The sequence below is a fragment of the Drosophila nasuta genome, chromosome 2R (genome assembly GCF_023558535.2).
Source record: "Drosophila nasuta strain 15112-1781.00 chromosome 2R, ASM2355853v1, whole genome shotgun sequence".
Lineage (NCBI taxonomy): Eukaryota > Metazoa > Arthropoda > Insecta > Diptera > Drosophilidae > Drosophila > Drosophila nasuta.
In genome coordinates, this window is record NC_083456.1 from 18,721,641 (window position 1) to 18,740,879 (window position 19,239).

Below are 19,239 nucleotides of genomic sequence, written 5' to 3' on the forward strand. Positions count from 1 at the left end.
GTTGCCATCAACTGTCCGATGCAGAGACCCAGAGAGATGGGCGGCGAGACTCAGGAGGACCCACTTGAAGGATCAAGGACCTAAAACTAACCGAAAACTAAATTTCAAGGCTCATTGCGTGCGAATAATGTGGCCAATGTTTGAGTAGGCAAAGGGACAAGACTCGCTCAAGCTTTTTCGGCTGACTTTCGCCCAGTCAGTTATGTGTTGGGTCGTTCGTTGTGCACTCAACCTCACTAATGCTGCGGTCATACAGTCACACACACACACACACACTCGCACATCCAAAAGTTTGACTTTCTTTGGACGGATGTCTGCGGCTCCAACAACAACAACAACAACAACAAAAGCAACAAGAACAACGCCAATTTGCATATGAAACACAAAAACGTTAATGATGCATAAAATGATTTTGTTAGCTTGTAAAATTCTTTCGATATATGTATATAGACGTTGAAATGACTGAGCACAGCCAATGTGGTGGGCGTGGCAGTCAGCCGCCCACTCGTTAGCACCCCAGACAGCTGTTAAGCTGCTTGTTAACCTGTTGATAAATATTTAGTCACAGTTCATATGAATGGAGCGCGATTCAAAAAACCATTCTCCCTATCGATTTTTCAGCAGGAGCAAAAAAAAAAGAACCAAAACTCGAACTCAAATCACATGTAAAATTATGAAAAATGAGCAAAAAAAAATAAAGAGCGAGAGAAGATCCCCAGAGAATAAATACTTTTTTGTGCAGGTAGCAAAAACACTCTGAACTCTGAAGCATAAAGTGAATGAGTCAGTCGGGAGACATAAATCATTTGAATGCGAAAATCAGTTAAAGCATAATTCCGAATAACGACTCAAATGTGTTTTATGCAAAGCTTTCTCTTCTTTTTTTTTTTTGTGTATTTTGTTTGACTTTTTGTGTTCTTTCTTTTTATTTAAAACAGCAACCAGGGACATAAACCAATAAATAAAAGGAGCTGCAAACGCAAGCAAATATTACACTGAAATATATGCAAAAGTACATGGCCAACATATTCAATATGCTACGGTAGAAGTAGAGTATGAGCGAGTAATCAATTGAAGCTCTGAATTCTCTGCATGCAATTGGAAAGCATTTTTGTATAGTACGAGTATAGTTTATAAATTATTAAACAGTGCTGCGTATTATTGATGACCTTAACACCGCATGCATGAATATTTCAAATGGAAACTGTTGCCCGAGGCCAAAAGTCTATGAACTAATTAAAGTCAAAGTCACACTTGTGTGTCAAGCGCTTGTCACGCTGCACTGTGGATCAAATTAACATTTGCATAAGAATCTGAATTCATAAATTATATTATTATGCACTGACAAGTTTAATACTTTCAAAAGTTGCCAAATAAATTGTTTGCAGATTAATTGTGGAACATTATTAATTGCCTAAATATATACGCCTTACCCCACAGTGCGCTGCTTGAGTGGCAGTCACGCCTACTCCATCGCTCACTTTGGATTGGGGGCATAAAAAACTTGCAATCATCTTCTCACTTCTCGCACACGCACACACTTTTGGGCTTGAGATGCAGCTGTGCGATTAAATTAATAACTGCAAAGGATTAAAAAACTAACTGGCATGGCAAGGACATGCGCGCCAACAGCTGCTGCCCTAAAACTTTCGCTGCATTTGTGAGCAGCCAAAGGGGTAAACTAAGCTAAGTTCACCCTTCTACCCCTTTGTTTTTTTTTTTTTTTTTAGTTGTACTTCTACTTCGTAGCATAACCCCAGGCGCTCATTTGCATAATATTTACTTGTGAGCCATTGCTTCATGCTCCTCCGACCGTGTGGAAGAAAATAATTTGCTAAATTATGTCTTAAATAGTTAACAAAGTTTGCACGAAAATTGTGCGGACCTTTTGTTTGGTCAGACAGCAGATTTTCAGCTGTTTGTCGACAAGCAACGGTGCAAGAAGAACTGTTGCATGTTTCCTTTTTTTTTTTCTTGTTGTAGTTAAGCTGCTTGTTAATTTAGTCGAAGTGCACCCTTGTGACGTGAACGTTGCAAGAACAAACATCAAAGTGACATTAAATTCGTAAACGATGTGACAAGCAGCAGTTGATGGTGAAGATGAAGATCAGCTTCATTTTGCATTTCAACTTGAAACTAATTCACTTAAAGCCAAATATAAATCCAGTTTCAATTTTGTGCAGTGCCCCACCTTGAATATTACTTATCTTCACATGACGCCGGTTGGCGACTGGCGGCGACGACGACGACGACGGCGGCGGACCTTGGCATATCGTAAATTTCGCCCCCAAAAACTTTCCATTAAGAAGCTCAAAAACAGATACGCCGAAACTTCCAAGTGCTCATCCGCTTGGCTGGTTTGGTTTGCAATGCAAAGGAGTCTGAGTTGGAGGCGCGACAAACGCGCGCCGCTCCTCGCAACAAATCACGCGTCGCAGCCGCCGACCGCCGCAAATGGAAAAGCCGGCACTCCAACTGCCCAGCCAGCAACAGAAAGGGAGAGAGCAAGAGAAAGCGAAAGAGAGAGAGAGAGAGAGAGAAAGAGAGAGAGGAAAAAATAAGGCAGGAAGTGCACGCAGTCTGTTAGTCGGGAAACGAATATCATAATTTACTTTGTCACCCGCTGCGAATTAGCATTGTGTGTGTGAACGATTGTATGTGTGTGTGTGTATGTAGACTGCCACGCCCACATTTGACTGCTCAGCAGGCGGAACATTTTAAACAAAGCGACGTCATTTGAACGGCACTGCGCACAACTTTCTACAAAGCACTTAAAAATTTTGCATGAACGCTGACTTTAACATACGATAAAGAAGCAAATATACTAAGAGCTAGAAAGAGAGACAAATATAGAGTGAGAGAGAGAGAGAGAGAGAGAGTGCGCGTAGTTTGGGCCAGACAAATAAGTGTAGTTGCAGCCAACAGACTCGAGATTGCAGCCAATGAATAAGAGCTGATTGTCGCGGTTGTTGGCTCTCTTTCCTCTCCTCCTCATCTCTTTTTCAGCCCACCGCAACTTTTCGCACATTCTCGAGTGAACGTGTGTGTGTGTGTGTGTGCGAGTGGCCACAAGACAAATTAATAAAAAAGCATTTGAGGCTGAAAATGTTCAACTGCAGCAGCGCTAATAAATAACGCGTCGCCGACAGCTTCATTTGTTTAAGTGCCAAGCAGCGTCGTGACTGGGGGCTCGTTGCTTCTTCCTCTCTTTTTGGATATAATAGAAAGAGTAAAACTTAATTTGGATTTTATCACGCGAAGAGTGAGAGAGAGAGAGCAATCCTTTAAGCTGGCAGAGTAGACACTTTCACTGAATAGAATCAAGGCAAATATGCGAGCGAGAGTCGAAGGCTCTATTCAATTATTACTAAAAGAAATCATATCCGGCTGAGCATTAGCAGGAAACAAATTACCGAAATTACATTTGTGTTATCAGAAGCTCAGTGTTCGTTCGCAGTGTGTTGGTCATCGAATACAGATACAGTCTCAGATACAGATACAACGAATAACGCATATCACACAGCATACACTTTTATGCGCTCAGCTTTCAATATGATTGCCCCCCAATGCTATTTGCAAAGTCATCACGTATACGCCACCGCACACAGCAGCACATGCGATATGTATGCGAAGCGAGACAACAAGACAGTCAGTCGGTTAGATATGAGCATCAGGCACACACAAACACATTTAGATGCGTTTAGATTGGTTCATTGCCTGATTTCATTTTCTCTTAGGTCATTATTTCCGTTGTTATTTGCCATTATGACAATTTGGTTAGTAAAATTCGTTACGAGCTTAAAACTAATTTCAGATTAAGTTCCACAGATTTGCACAAGAAATCTCCGAGCAGAACAGCACACAGAACAGGACAGGAAAAGCAAAATTTTGCGTCAATAAACATGGCATCTGAACACCGGAGCACAAGCATAGACAGCAGAAGAATGGAATGGAATCGCAGCGTAGCGCAGCGCAAAAGCGAGAAAGAAACGAATGTAATAAGTGATTTACATGACTCGCAGGAATTTTGCCACAAGGCACACAAACAGAAAAAGAGAAAGGAAATCGAGAATGCGAGAAATCGAGAAATCGATACTTCATTAAGATACCAAACGTGGCTAAAGCAGCCCAATGCGTTGATTGTCAAACGACAGTCTGTCGCTCAGTCTCCCAATATGTCTGTCTGCCTAGCTATCAGTCTGTCTTGCTGTCTGTCTGTATGTCTTTCTGTCTGTTTGTGTGTCTAACGACTACGCCTCGTTTTTGGTGTCTTTGCCTAGGCCTATCTAAATTGATAGATGAGTGAAATGATAGACGAAATCGCGTCGTTTTTGCTGCTGCTGCTGTTGCTGCCGCTGACTTGACATTTCACCAACATGTCGCATACGCAATATGCACACTTACCCAACAACAACGGGAATGACAACAAAATCATATTAAAGCCAGGCCTGGCAGCATTCTGAAGGCATTTTATTGACCATCAATGTTTTAATTTCAACTAAATTGCCAGTCTTGTTTATGAAGCCTGATTAAGTGAACCGCGCCCAAATAATTTGGCCGCGAGGCTCAGCGGACCCACGAACTCGATTTATGACATTGCTGCTCACATTATTGAATGCGATAAATCATGTAATTACCACATATACACATAAGTATCTGAAGCATTTGATGTGGAACTGTTTGTTACGTTCATTACGCTTTCGACTGCTGCCTGCAATCGCTTAAATATTTCATGTGTAAATTTTAATAGGGGTCGCGATCAATTGAACACGACTGAACAATTGAAATGTTGTGTCGTTCTCATAAATTATTAAAATATTTTGCCAAAAGCTCGAACAACGACGAGGGAAGAAGGGGGCTACATTATTTCATTGCGATGCGGCAACGAAACTAAATTAATTCCTGACCAAAAATATTGCATTGAGTTCATGATGACCATAATGACGACGACAGGTTGTCACTACATACAGCTAAAATATTTTTACATCTAATTTGAATTATTTAAGCTGGGGTTGTTCAGGGGGAGTAATTGCAACGGAAATTGAAATTATGTTTTGCTTGGCCTCATTTTGCATTTGCAGTTTCGGTGTAAATTAAATGATGAGCACTCCCAAATACGTAGAATATATTCATTTTTTTTTTGTTACTGGCAATGCCGATTTAGAAATTAACACGAGAATTGCATTTAATTTCCATTGAAATTGCAAATTCGAATTATGTATGTGTAGGGAGAATATTCATCATTTGACAATAGTAAATTCTCCATTTGTACGCATTTAAACATACTATCTATATATGTACATATATGTCTAGGCATCTGGATTGCTGTTCAGTCATTGATAAGCCGATTTGCTTCCTCTGCTCATTCATATAATCTTAAGGGGATGTGTGTGGGCAGACGTGTTGTGTTTTGTGTGCACATAAATGTTGCTTAATGCAGCCATTTGGTATTCAGCAAAGTTATAGACAAAATGCATTTAAATGCGATGAATTCATGTAAAATACTCGATTTTACATTTCCATTTACAAAATGTATGAAACGTATTCATATTTTTATATACTGCTTTAGCAAGACGAATATTCGGAAGTTTAATGCTCTACAGATTTGAGTTATTCAATTTTTAACACAGATACAGCTCGTGATTTTCATGGGCAGCAATTCAATTTACATTTGCTATAGATTTTGATACCCGCTTATTATAGGATAGAAGAGTGTTATAATGTTGTAACCGCAGGAAAATATATTTAACAGGCAGATAGATGCCACCTGCAAACGGGTCTTGGTTGCTCTTCCTAGCAATATGGTATATTTTGTACTCTGTGGTATTTTCTGAATGTGTTACTATACCGATATACCAAATATAAATATATACTGGTATATTTTTAGTATTTTTGTGGTGTATTAATTTAGTATGTAATACTCTACTCTACATATACATATATACCATATATATCCGTCGGTATGTATTAGTATTTTGTCAATAATTATTTGGTTCATTTTTATATACATATATACCAAATATAGCGTTTAGTATTTTTGTGGTATATAAATTTAGTATGGTATATTTTGAATGTATCTCTACATCGATTCACCAAACATATATTTCAGTTTATTTCAGTATTTTTTGGTATATTTATTTAGTATATTTTTAAAACAAAGTTTTATAAAAAAAATGGGTAACAGGTATTTCACAGTCAAGCACACTCGATTGTATCTTTCTTACTTGTTTTATTCCCCATAGACTACATTTTGTTTATTTTTTGTGCATAATTATGGTGTTTAGTGTTTTGGTTGTTTTTTCCCTAACTGTCGCTTATTATGCAAAACTCAATTAAATATGACAATTTGAGTCAAGTTTGAGCAAAATCAAATTACACAACTCCCACAGCGTTAATTGAAGAATTCTCAATCAAAAAGAATGCCAACTCGTTAGGCCATTACTTAAAACGATTTTTTTTTTTCGTTTCGTATGCAACCCTTCAGTCAAGCCAACGACCATGTCTCACACTGAGATTATTCCAAAGCTAAGCTCGACGCCAACAACAAGAACACCAAAAAAAAAACGTATAAAAGGAAAAACTCCGCATACTGTCGGGTGCAGAGCGGAAATAGAATGGCAACATCAAAAGCGACGCTGCGTGTGCGAAAGACAGCAAAAGTGGAGAATAATGTGCGGAAAAGAAAGAACACAGAGATACAGAGGGGGCAGAAGTGTGAGTGAGGTACGAAAGGAAAAGACGCAGAATACACGCACGCCCAGTTTTCCGTTGATTTTTTTTTTGGGGCACACACAACGAAGGGCTATTAAGACGTTAAACATTTTTAACACCTTCTTGTAACGCCTCCCGAAACTGTGGGAGCAGACGAAAGACGAGAAAATGTAGTTGTAAAAATGAAATGAAATGCTTCTAATTCAGCGCAACGCATTTAAAAGTAATGAAAATGGGAAAAGGAATTGACGGGCGTTGCGACATACTTGCACGCCCCTTCACCCCTTTACCCCATCTCACCTTACGTTCCCCCCATCCTCAATTGCGTGCTGTTGACACTGTTCGCCTGAACTCAATGAAAAGACAGTGAGAACAGACGTCGACGGACGACAGTCGACAGTCAGCAGGACATGCGTTTTGGGTGTGTCACATCCGTCATTGCCCTGCTCGCTCGCTTGCGCCAGCAAAACTCGCAACATTTTCCGCTTTTATTTATAATATGAACAATTTCCTGAATCGCTTTCCCTTGGCGCACAAAACTATACAATGAATGCTGCCACTTTCACGAAAAATGCACTTCCCATAAACTTTTCAATTTCGGTAGCCGCCAGAGATTCGTCGTTGCCGCTGTCGTCCCCTCCTCCTCTCTCGTTCAGCTCTCGCTTGATGTCGTTGTCGTTGCGATGTCTCGTCCTTGTCGCTAATGACAATACACTTGTGTGCTTTTGCCAAGGGAATGAGTGTGAGTCCTGCATGTGTGTGTGTGTGAGTGTGTGTGCGCGCATTTACGCTTCTTACTTATTTGATTTACGTTTCATTTCCGGTTGCCATCTGCTGCCTCGCATGCGAATGCCAGGCAATGGCGGCATTTTAGTTAGTTGCAACTGCGCGCTACTACATATGTGCGAGTGTGTGTGTGTGTGTGTGAGTGTGTGTGGCACTTCACTCTGCCCCACCTCGTGAGCACGTTATGCAATTATAACTTTTGTCGTTAGCAACTTTAAGTAACTTTAAACGTAAATTGCAGTCATGAAGTAGCTTTTGGCGCACACTCTAAAGCAATGGCGCACACACACACACACACGCACACTCACGACACACACACACACACATATGCACACTTACACTCAAACGCTAAATGTTATAGTTTGTTGTCGGCTTTAGCGCCAAGTGTGTGAAAGGTGTTTTATTGAATTAAGTGGGTTTAACGGGATTTCTATAATGCCAACGAGGATGAGGCAAAGGCAGAGGATAAGGATAAGGACAAGGACGAGACTGCCGCCAACTCTCTGTCTCTCTGGCTGCATATGTATTTATTGTCACTACAGTTGCCAGTTGGATGTGTGGTCTGTGTGTGTGTATGTGTGTGTGTGTGGGATGCTGCTGCATAGAAATGAGCTTGTCAGGCAACAACGCTTGGCGCACTTTTAGTTAAACTTTTTGTACATAATGCATATTTTATTTAATTTTTATGATTTCGCAACCGAAAGTGGAAATGATGAAGCAACAGCAACTGTAGTTGGAGAGCTTTGCCTCAAATGCTAAAATTGTTTGCCAACATTTAAGTGGTGTTGAGTTATAATGTGAAAAAGAGAGAATTACGAATTGCACAATGAGCAGTTGTCAGGCATTAACAACTAAGCAAACTAAGCACAGCAATTGCTCACACTGATGAAATGTCCACATATGGTTGGCATAAACCTGTATAATCAACTGCGACATAATCATGAATGATTTTCGTATTATTTTGCATAAATAACATGTTGGCAAAAAGTAGATTGAGTTCTTTAATTCAGAAGAAGAAAATTCCATTTATTTTGTATACTATCAATATTAAATCATAATTTTTTATAAATATATGTTTACTCTTTGTAAAATTTAATTAATAATTTTTTTCGCAAATCAGTCTTGCCTTATCTCTGACTATTTGAATGCTTTATATACAAGTTTTTTATTTAAATATTTCTGCATTTGCCAGGGACAGAGAGAAGAGTCCAAAGCACACACATTTCAAAGGCCGTTAGTGACAGGAGCAGAAGTGCTTTCATTCCAGGAATGGTTTTTTTTTTTGCCCACTTAATACTTAAACACGACCATTTTTTACTACTTTGATTTCGTTAGTGTTTCACATGAAGTGCATATGGACATAAATATTTCGACAGAGTATGAATAGAAAAAAAATGAGCGTGCTGCATGCAAAGCTGAAGCTGAAGCTCAAACTGAAACTGAAACTGAAACTCATTTCCCCTGACGAGCACTTAAAAGCCCGCACAACTGCAGTTATTTACCATGTTTTGCTCGGCGAGAACTCTCGCTCGTCCTCTTGCCACTTTTTCTCACTCACTCGCTTTTTTTTTTAGGTAGGTGAATCGGACATGCAACGACAGCGAGCGGTGCATGCCCCTTGTCATAGTCCTTGTTGTGGTGCAGCGCGTCAAATTGACTTCCTTTGCAAAAAAATTAGGCAAATGGTCAACAATTAAACATGTGATGAGAAGCCTTCTCTCTTGGTCACTTGCGACATGTTGCGTTTGTGCTTAATTTATTTGAGGTGTTTTCTTGTTTTTTTTTTTTTTTTTATAAATGGTCGTTAAATATTAATAAGCCATTTAACTGCCACAACACGTTGATGCATGGGCCTCAATTAGGCTGCAAATAGCTCGAATTGTTTACTTAATAAACGCCATTCATCAAATCGACACGTTTTTTTAATGGCGGCACGCAAGGTTCACTAGCATTTAACCCCATACACTTTGTGGGTCAGGTCAAATACTCGTACATTGGAGGCGTGACAAGGCCAAGACACTTTTGCAAGAAGAGGTTATTGAAAAGAAAAGCCAATTCCGTGATGAGGTTCAGTAAACGAAGTGCAATTGAAAAATGAAATTGAAACTCCATTTCGAGTCGAAATCAACATGCTGAATATGTAATGAGTGCGCAATGCCGCCTGCCTGAGCTTGCATCGAAAGTGGCCTAATTTGCCACATGCGGTGTGGTGTCTGAAAAATGCGGCACTTAAGCAATATTTGCATTCAAGTTGAATCCCTTCACCGAATGCGGCACAAAACACCGCAATTGACGTCGACGTCAACAGTGCATTGCACCCCCTTTTCGGTGCAAAAAAAAAAAGAAAAAAAAAGAAAACAATATAAATATTAATGCTATTTGATTAACGTTTCAATTGAATGAGGGTTCCGAGGGGCTTTAAGGTGGCAAAGGCAAGGCAACACTTGGCCGATTCACACGCCAGCAACAGACGAGCGCGAGTCGCATCCATTGTGGATAACAACGGGGCGTCGCATATTAATCAGAGCACTGGCAAAGGTACGAGTTGCGATTCATACTCATACATGCATACATACAAATATATAGAGTATAATAAAAAAGAAAGTGCTTAACATGAACTCCATGAATGTTTCATCTGCAGTCGGCGACTGTTGACTCTCGTCTCTCGCCGGGGGATGCGCAGAGGGGTTGGTTGGATGTTGCACTCGTGTTAGGGTGTAAGTCGACGCAAATACTTTAATCCACTTCAGAGTGACAGCGAAATTAACACACACACACACACACACACGTACACATAGAGAGTGAAAGATACGCATGCGATGCAACAGTGACATCGACAACCCCCGAAAATTTGGTCAGCCCGGAATTCGTTTGGTCGACAAAGGGGCCGCGTGAAAAGAGGAAGAGAGATTGGTTGGTTGGATCTCCACTCTCTCTCTGAATGGTATCGCAACGGCATTCAAATTGGCTGCTATAGCAATTATTCATATGGCGGCGACACTCATAAAATGTCGCGCAAGTGGCGGCGGCGAGACGGCCAGACTGCCAGTCGACCGACCTGTTTCATTTCGGTGTTATACCCCTCACACACACACAGTTGCAAGCTGAGCTGACGTCCTTTTGACAGACGAAACACAAATGCAATTATCACTTTATTTTAAACGATTTATGTGCAACACAACACAGTGTCCTGGCAAACACGACAACAGAACAAACGGAACATGTAGACATGAAGCCGACAGTGGCGAACGGAAACGGAAATGGCAACAAGCATTGCTCCTCCTCTGCCACCCCTCCTCACCATCACCTCCATTGGCGTGCTGTGTGTGTAGGTGAAACAATAGTTCACAAACGGTGAAGTGAAAATATAAATTAACCATAATGGTAACCGCATAAAATCTGACCCCAAAAGCACAAACTGCTATGGGAGAAATGTCTTTGGGGGAGTCTTTGTCTTTTATTTAAATATTTTACAAATTCAATTAGAATTATTTGAAGTCATTAATATTTACAATAAGTATTTAACTTTAATACAAATCAGTTCTTAATTGATGATTTATCAATGTAATTTCATGTGCATTTGCATATGCATTTCAACTCTTTGCTAGACTAGTTTAATAAACAGGGTAAAATGCACTCATGTGTCGCAGCTTTGTCAAATGATCCATTTAATGTGATCTATAATTCAAGCGAACTTCACTTGCAGCTGCATTTTGTGACATAAGTTGAAAGCGGAAATCTGCTGTTGAATGAAGAGTGCATACGTTGCTATGTGGCAGATTTATCGGTTACATCTTGACAATGTGCTGTCATCGGATGTCTAATGCGTTTTATGCCTCAGCTCGCAACAGATTTGCGAGATAGTTTTTTTTGTGAAATGGCCTTATTGAAATTGACAGAAGGTTAATGGCAACGAATGAGAAAGAGAGGAAGTTGCCGCGGCAATTTAACACCCCGCTGGGCAAGGGGCTGAAGTTAGCCTGGCAACCGCACCACATGACTGCGATTCGTAACAGCCGCTTAGATCTTGGGCGGCTAGATTTACGATAAAAAATGATTGCACATGTGAGCGTTTTCGGCTCAAAATTGCAACATTTGCGGCATGAAAATACTCGACGTAGTTGCTGAACTCTGAAACAAAATTCGTAACAATGAGAGCGGCACAATGTTGCCAGAGCAACTCAAGAGGGCAGCAAGGCGAGTGCGAGTGTAAGTGAGGGAAAAGTGTGGGAGGGGGGAGTGAACGAATCAGAGCAGTACTTACCCGCTTTACTTCGCCGCATCGACCCAGATTTGCACTTGCCGCTCAGTTTAGTCGGGTTATTAGTGACCTCGGCCATAAATCACTGTCAAGTGTCATTCGCCCTCGTCGTCGTCGTCGTTCTCGAGCAGCAGCAAGAACAGTAGAAGCAGGGAGTTGCAGCAGCAACGACAGCATCCTTTATCCTTGCTCGGTTCGACAGCAAGTTTTTTAACACAATCACACACATGGTGCGCACACAAGCGAAGAAGGAGTTGAGCTATCAGTTTACTACGACCACGAACCATGTGCATTCGCCCGGGAGCCAAAAGGTGCATCACCGGAAACTGCAACAGCAGCAGCATCAGCAGCAACAGCAACGGCAACGACATCGACAGCAGCAACCACTCAACGCGAGCAACAAACAAAAAAGTTGCTAATTAAACTTTGCGCTTGGCGGGAGCCATGAACTTTGGCCCGCCGGGCAAGCCGCCATTTCCCGTTGCAGCGAAAGTGTTGCCCCCAAATGGCAGTCGATGTTGCTGCTGCTGCTAGTGCTCCTGTTTCTACTGCTGTCACATTCGCCGTCTGGCAGTCGCCAATCTGAGTTTCGGTTATCCTTCTCCGTTCCCCCCTCGCTTCCTTTTAGCAGCACGCGTACATTCGTTACGCTTTGGTTAACGTTTCGTTACGCTGTCAATGCTGTGTAGCACCGCAAGTGAGTAACAAAGTCCTGCCACCAGTGACTTCTTCTCCGTCCGTCCATCTGTCCGTCTCTGTCTATCTATCCTCCCTTCCTTCCTTCCGGTATCTGTATCCCTATGTGTGTGTGCAGGCCTCTGGCATGCCTAATTTCCGCTATTGTTCATAATTTTTATTGCGCTTGTTGCGAATTAGTTTCGGTTACGCCTGATGTACTCTCCTCTACCCTCTCTCTCTCACCCCACCCTTGTTGCTGCATTGTTGCAATTTTTTGCAATTTAAAATTTTGCTCTAATTGACGCTGTCTTCATTTTAGGGGTTGACTCCCAGCTACAAAGGCGTTGACAGCGGTCTTACTCGTAGTTCTACACGACATCAGAGCCTGCAACAGCCTGTGATTAACATGACTGCAAACATGTTCGACTTACTGCAGCCAGCAAAGGGAGGGTGAGTGCTGGTGAGGCAGGGAGGGAGGGAGGATGGCATTTATTGGTGGGTGTAAACGCATTTTGTATTTACAGCTCATTGCAATTAAATTGTCGGAGAGGTTGGTCTAGGGGCGTCGCTAACGTTTGCTTATGTCTGTGGCAGGAAGCAGGTGCTCGTTAAGGAATGCCAAACAGTTGCTCTGTAATAGCCCTACTGCTCTACTGTGTTGCCATTACAGAGCGTTGCGTATACGTAATGCCAACAAATAACCGATGATGTTGAATCTGCTTTCCTTGTTAGCGCGATTCGCTCTGTTGCTTCAACACAAAACTGTTAAGTAAGGAAAGTAGAATAACAGACTGCTGAGGTAACATAGGCTGTTGTTGATTTACAGAATGTTAAACATATAGAAGTAGTTGACTGCTGGCAGACATATAATCATAATCTGAAATCAAATTAAATGAATGAGCGTCATAATATTTCTTAATAGCTCTTAGCGTAGCGTATAGTAATGGTAAGAATTGCACATTCCGGAATTTTTAAATATTGTATCAATAATCCTAATTTATTAAGAGTTTTGTTTTAATAACTTTTATTAGCTTCACAATTTATATAAAATTCTTTTAATATTGCATTATTTCACAATAATCTTCAAAATGTGCTTCACTTTGCTTAGCAGTTTTAAAATGATACTGTGGTTATGCTGTTACTGTATTAAGAATTCGAGTAAAATGTTTGCATTCAAAGTGGGGCATAATGTTCAACATGTTATGTTAATATTATTGCTGTGATTGCAAGGAGAATTAACAGTCTCAAACAATCCAATGCTGTACATATTAACATCCCTTTGTCATAGCCGTAAAAATCAAATTCGATTTTCGAACTGATAGTAACAACAGTCTCTGCTTTTCAGTTCTCCAGCTATAGCTGTTATGTTAAATCCCATATCCAGCAACATTCGCGCTAAACGAAGGGGTGACTGAGTACGTATTCTAACAGGCTCTGTTAACCCTCATGCCTTGCCTGTCTTGCTTTACATTTAATGTTAGAGCATAAGCGAAGGGGTGATTTTTTCATATTCGAAATCTCTGTACAGCAATAGCACGATAACAGCTGTCTGTTAAAGATAACAGCTCTGTAGAATATTGTGTTCCTCTACAGAACGCTGACTGTTAGCGTAACGAAGGGGTCGTTTTAGAATATTCGAATTTCGAAATGTCTGTACCAGCCACATTAGCTAATTTACAGAGCTATGTTCATGTAAAGAGCTCTGCTTACTTAGGTTGGCTGTGTACGAGTATTCGAAGGAAAGCTGCTAAAATTCATTGTCTAACACCTTTGGGTACTTAACGTACAGTAAATTCGATTTCAATTTATCCCCTTAACTTGTCTTCTGTAAGAAACAGTTTTCTTTTAATGGTTTCTGGTATGTTAGTTTTAACATTATGTGAAGGACTCATGTCGTAAAGGAATCATGGACTTAGGCCAACAGGTGTTCAGTTAAAAGAAACATAACGAATTTATTTTTAAAATATTATTGTTTATCAGTTTTATGCATTAATCTTCTTTAAATTCAATATACTAAATATATATTTTGTTATAATGTGTGTCATTATTTTTCGAAAACTCAGTTTTCAATCAGTATCGAGAAACATTTTGGTTTAGATTTCGATTTAGTTAGTACACCTACAAATTAGATATACATTTGTTTGCCCACTAGCTAAATATTGCTTCTGCTATGAACAATTGTGCCACAGCATAAATTGTTTGTGTAGGTCGCGAGCGTATCGTGTGCTAAGAGAGTCTTATCAGTTGTCTGGCTTATCAGAACTGTGTGCGAGTATATTTCGGAAATCGTGGTGTATTTCGGAGTCGACAAACTGCGCTCTCATGCTTACTTCAAGCTCTCAGAGAGCTGTGTGCTACCAAGGACCGGACCGAGTAGGAAGCGAAACACGCGCACAGAAATCAAGGCAGGCAAACGAAACGAAGTGCAGCAGCAGTAGCAAAAACAACTGTAAAGCAACAACGGTAAAGCAAGCGACAGCGTCGGCAACATCGTGGTGGATACGCAGATACGTTCGGGTCGCTGTGGGTCGTGTGGGCCGAAGTTCGAGCTGTGCTTCGACGCTGAACGCTGATGAGCTGAGAATTTATTAGCGCAAAAACCGAATGTGCTTCAGTTTCGTGTTTGTTGTGCGCTCGTAAGGATGTGTCCGCAACCGCTGACGGACCTCGTGCGTTCGCGTCGCGTGTGTGCGCGTCCAGGACGCTGAAACGCTTCAGCCGCAAGTTGAATGTTGCCACAGCCGCCAAAGCAGCAAGCGCCAAGTTATCGTGTATTGTGCTGCAACGTTGTTGGCAACGTTGAAAAGCCGAAGTTAAAGGCGACCAAGCCAAGCAAATATTTGAAGGCCTCGTGCCGAGAGTGTCTCAAGAGTGTATGAATGAATGAATACCGCGAAACAAGAAAAAATAAATATATATAAAAAATATTTGTGATTTTTGCCCAAACAAAGAAAAAGTAAAGCATACATAAAGCAGAAAAATGAAATTAAATCTGAACGCGTCGTTAGTGCTTTGCCTCAACCGGCTGTCAGCCGCAATCAGCCCGTGTGGCAATCAAGAAGGGAACCACAGCAAAAGGTGCGCCTCATTTTTGGTTGGTAGCCGACCGAAACAGACTGAAACAGACTTCTCTGACCCACAATCAGCACTCATAACTCATCTCATGTGGCATTCAAAGAGTTGGCGGCGGCGAGTATGTAAATCAGGCGCCACAAAGTATTCCACACTTAAATGCCACGCGGCATGAATGCAAATTTCATCCTTTCCACCCATTCGCGTTGCAGCAACAGCCAAAGTTGTCTGTGTCTGTGTGTTTTGCCTTGGCTCTGGCCTTTAAGGCTCAATAATTTAGCGCTTAGCGTCTGGCTAAAATTCGAGCATTCAAAGCTCGTAACCAGGCCAAGCGGCAAAAAAAAGGCCAAGCGAATGCGTTTTTTTCCGCCAACATATTTCGCATAATTTGGCCGCATAAAGTTTTCTAGCCATTCCGCTCGATTGACCCACTTTGGGTGATTTTCATAATCAATTTGTTTGAAATAACCTTTCAAATGTTCCCTCCCATTTGCCCGCGCTCCCAATTAATTAGTTTAATTAGTGGCTGTTGGCGCTTTTACTTAACCAAAGAATTGTTTTGGCATTTCGTAAACGACTTTGAAAAGTTTCGAAATTGCGTACCCAAGATTCAACGTTCAACGCCCACCATTGGCTAATAGCTAGGCATTAACAAACGCACAAACACACACACTCACACGCTGACACACAAAAAGGACCTCGATCAACTGTGCATGTGCCATTTAACAAACACTAAGAGCGCGCCAGAACAAAACCAGAGTGGCTCGAATCGAAGCGAACCCTTTGCGTCCATTTTTCTTAATTTCACTCGCATTTCTTTTGCTTGTGAGTGAGATGGGAGACGAGAGATGGGAGACGAGAGACGGGAGCCGTTGCTCATTCAATTGCTGTACATATTTTGTGCTGGCATTTTGGCCATTTTGTGCCCCGTTTTGGCCAGTCGAGCAATAAAAGCAGCCAGCGACTTAAGACATTTCGTGGCCCTAAATGGCACAACAACGACATCAAGTGAAAGCAAACTAAAAGAAATTTATTTACTTTGCCACTAAATTTGCGCTGATTTTTTGTTGTTTTTTTGCTGGCTGGCTGTGCCGGCCATTGGCCATTGGCCATTGGCCTATTGCTCGATTGCCTCATTTGATGTTTGCCCTACTCAAAAATGTTTGTCAACAAACGCAACGAAGCATAAAAATGGTCCAAGAAACTAAGTTGAAGGCAACTCAAGACGCTCACATACTTTGTATGTAACTCAATGTTTCTCTCGCTCATGCTCGTTGTTTTTTTCTTTCGTATATGTGTGTGTGTGTGCCATATTTTGCTCAAGTGTGCCACGTCCGGTGCTGTGCCTGATCCAACTATGAGTATTTTAAAATTTGTGGCACGTGCCCCAAATAGCAAACATCAGCAAATAATAAATTCATTGTAAGCCGCCTCACGACGCGTTTCCAAGTTTTCTGGACTTGCCAACTCCAGCAGCATATGCGATGGAGATGCCTTGTAAGAGCTTGACAGGATTGCTAAAATGGGCGAGGGAGGGGGAAGAAAGGGAAGGAGAAAGACTAGTCGACAGTTGTGCAACCAAATTAGCTGGTTGCCTTTTTAGGCAGCTGGCTAAGCGCAGTTTATGGCACGCTTAGGTAGCCATTAAAGTATGTGAGTGGCATGCCACAAATCTCCACAAGTCTCATACAACAACAGCAACAACAACAATCTCTCAAGTGGCGCAGACAACGCGAGGAATTGTTGTGTTACACGCTTTGTTTGTTTGTTTGTTGTTGCCACAAAAAACAGCAATTGACGTTGCACTCGAAATTGCAATGGCGTTTTCTTTTTTTTTTTGTTATTTTATTCGTGACGCAACACTTACGACTACTTTTGTGTCGTGTATACAAAACTGAAGGCGTTGCAGTTGCACTTGAGTTGCATGCCGCTGCAGTTGGCGCTATTCTTGTTGCAATGTAGGATGCCTATTGTGTGCCACATCTTGTTGCAGCGCGCGTGGCATCATAATCCACATTCAGAGCAATTGTTTCTATGTCAAGATTGCTTTGCAGCCTTTGCATTTCATGCGTAAATAATTAGTAAAACTTTTATATTAACATTTTTTAGAATATTTGAAAATTACATGAAAATGTATTTAATAATTGGAGTTGATTAAAAATGTATTTATTTTTGCAATCAACAACATGGAATTTATTAATAAAAATTACTTGATTAGTGGTTGAGTTTGTGATTAGTTTTTCTACAAAATCATTTTACGCTCCAACGAATTTCAATTAATAACATGATTGAAAATTATTTATTTTTATTGCAAAATATTTCAGCGCAATTAGCAAGTGTAGAAATTTTTGCTGTTGTCACTAAAGCTTCTATTTATGTGAATGCATTTCTTTCATGTCAAAACATTTAATTTTTATCTGCAGCTTATTTGCAGCCATTTTTCTACTCCTTTCATTATTTATTTATGCATTTTTTCTTCCAACTTTTCTTTTCGCTGGCTTAATTCATTTTTTATTTCAAACGTAAATAAGCAGTAAATTACAACAGCAACAGTTGCTGCTGTCGCTGCTGTTGCTGCTGTCGCTGTTGGCATGTCGTTTGTGCTGTGCATATTTTTTTGTGCAATTTCTTTTTGCTTTCTATATGTATATCATTGCTGTTGGCTTCCTCCTCTAGCACAGCACCTTCTGCAGCACATTGCTGTGCTCAGCGCTCAGTACTCAGTGCTATTCATTAGCAACCTGCCCATTGCTGTTGCTTGTTGCTGCCACGGCTGCTACAGCAATTTAAGTTTCATGTTTGCAACTTGAAATAGCGTTTCGTTCTTCATTATGTGGCTGGTAGCTCTTGAAGTCGATTGGCTTTGTCATAACAGCACCAAGCACTGGACTGCTGCTTACCAATTACTACCTCCGCCTGGTTCTACTTCTGAACGCATTCGTCCATAAAACACCTCCCACCCAAATGGAGAAGGGAGTAATGAAGGGGATCGGTGGAAGCATAGGAAATGACAAGTGCGAGGCGAAACTACACAAGTCAGCGCGGTTGGAATTATGTGGAAAAAAAATTGTAAAACCTGCTGAACTGAACTGCTGCTTCTGACTCTGGCAGTCACTTTAATTGCTCTGTACTACAACTTCAAGTGGTCATTAGCCTAGGGGCAGGCAGGTAGACTTGTAGATTGGTTAGACATTCAACGTGGGGTGAACTTGTTGAGTGGCGGACAGTTGGCGTCCAGTTGATGAGTTCGCGCCCCACTCAATCGTTAAGGTGCTTAGCAAAAGACGTTTCCTTGGCTGCCACAACAGCAGCAGCAACAGCAATAGCGGGTTCTAACTGTAACTGTTGCCATTATTAGGGCTTCATGGGGCAGTCAGCAGCGTCTCTAAGTATTAGGATTAGGTGGAGAATTCTGTCGTTAAATGTCGGGTCGTAAACACCTGCGCCCATTCACTGTTGTGGCAGCATTTTGCGAGACCAACGATAGGGTCATTACTATTCCCACACTTTCATCAAGATGCAGGAATTATTTAACAATAATATCAACTGCAACAATAACGTTTAGAACATTTGATTACCTAATTTAATACAATAATTCCAAGTCTTGAAAATATCAAGATTCAGGAATTATGGAGGGAACCTAAATAATAACGTTTGTCATAGAAGATTTGGTTACCTAATTTTAATTATTCATTACAATTCCCACACTTTCATCAAGATGGACGAATTAT

At 41.0% G+C, this 19,239-nt stretch overlaps 2 protein-coding genes across 5 annotated transcripts in view; one reads left to right on the forward strand and one right to left on the reverse strand.

Moving 5' to 3' along the window:
- LOC132787507 (uncharacterized protein C2orf42 homolog) overlaps positions 1 to 19,239 on the reverse strand; it is a 139,686-nt gene that overhangs the window by 8,188 nt on the left and 112,259 nt on the right. The window lies entirely within an intron of this gene.
- Positions 15,064 to 19,239, forward strand: part of LOC132787506 (tyrosine-protein phosphatase 99A) — a 110,310-nt gene continuing 106,134 nt past the window's right edge. For 2 of the 4 annotated variants that reach the window (XM_060794578.1, XM_060794579.1), the window contains exon 1: positions 15,064 to 15,514. The gene's annotated coding sequence lies outside the window, so the exon portion shown is untranslated. The remainder of the gene's footprint in view (positions 15,515 to 19,239) is intronic. The other 2 variants (XM_060794575.1, XM_060794576.1) reach the window with 1 other exon arrangement.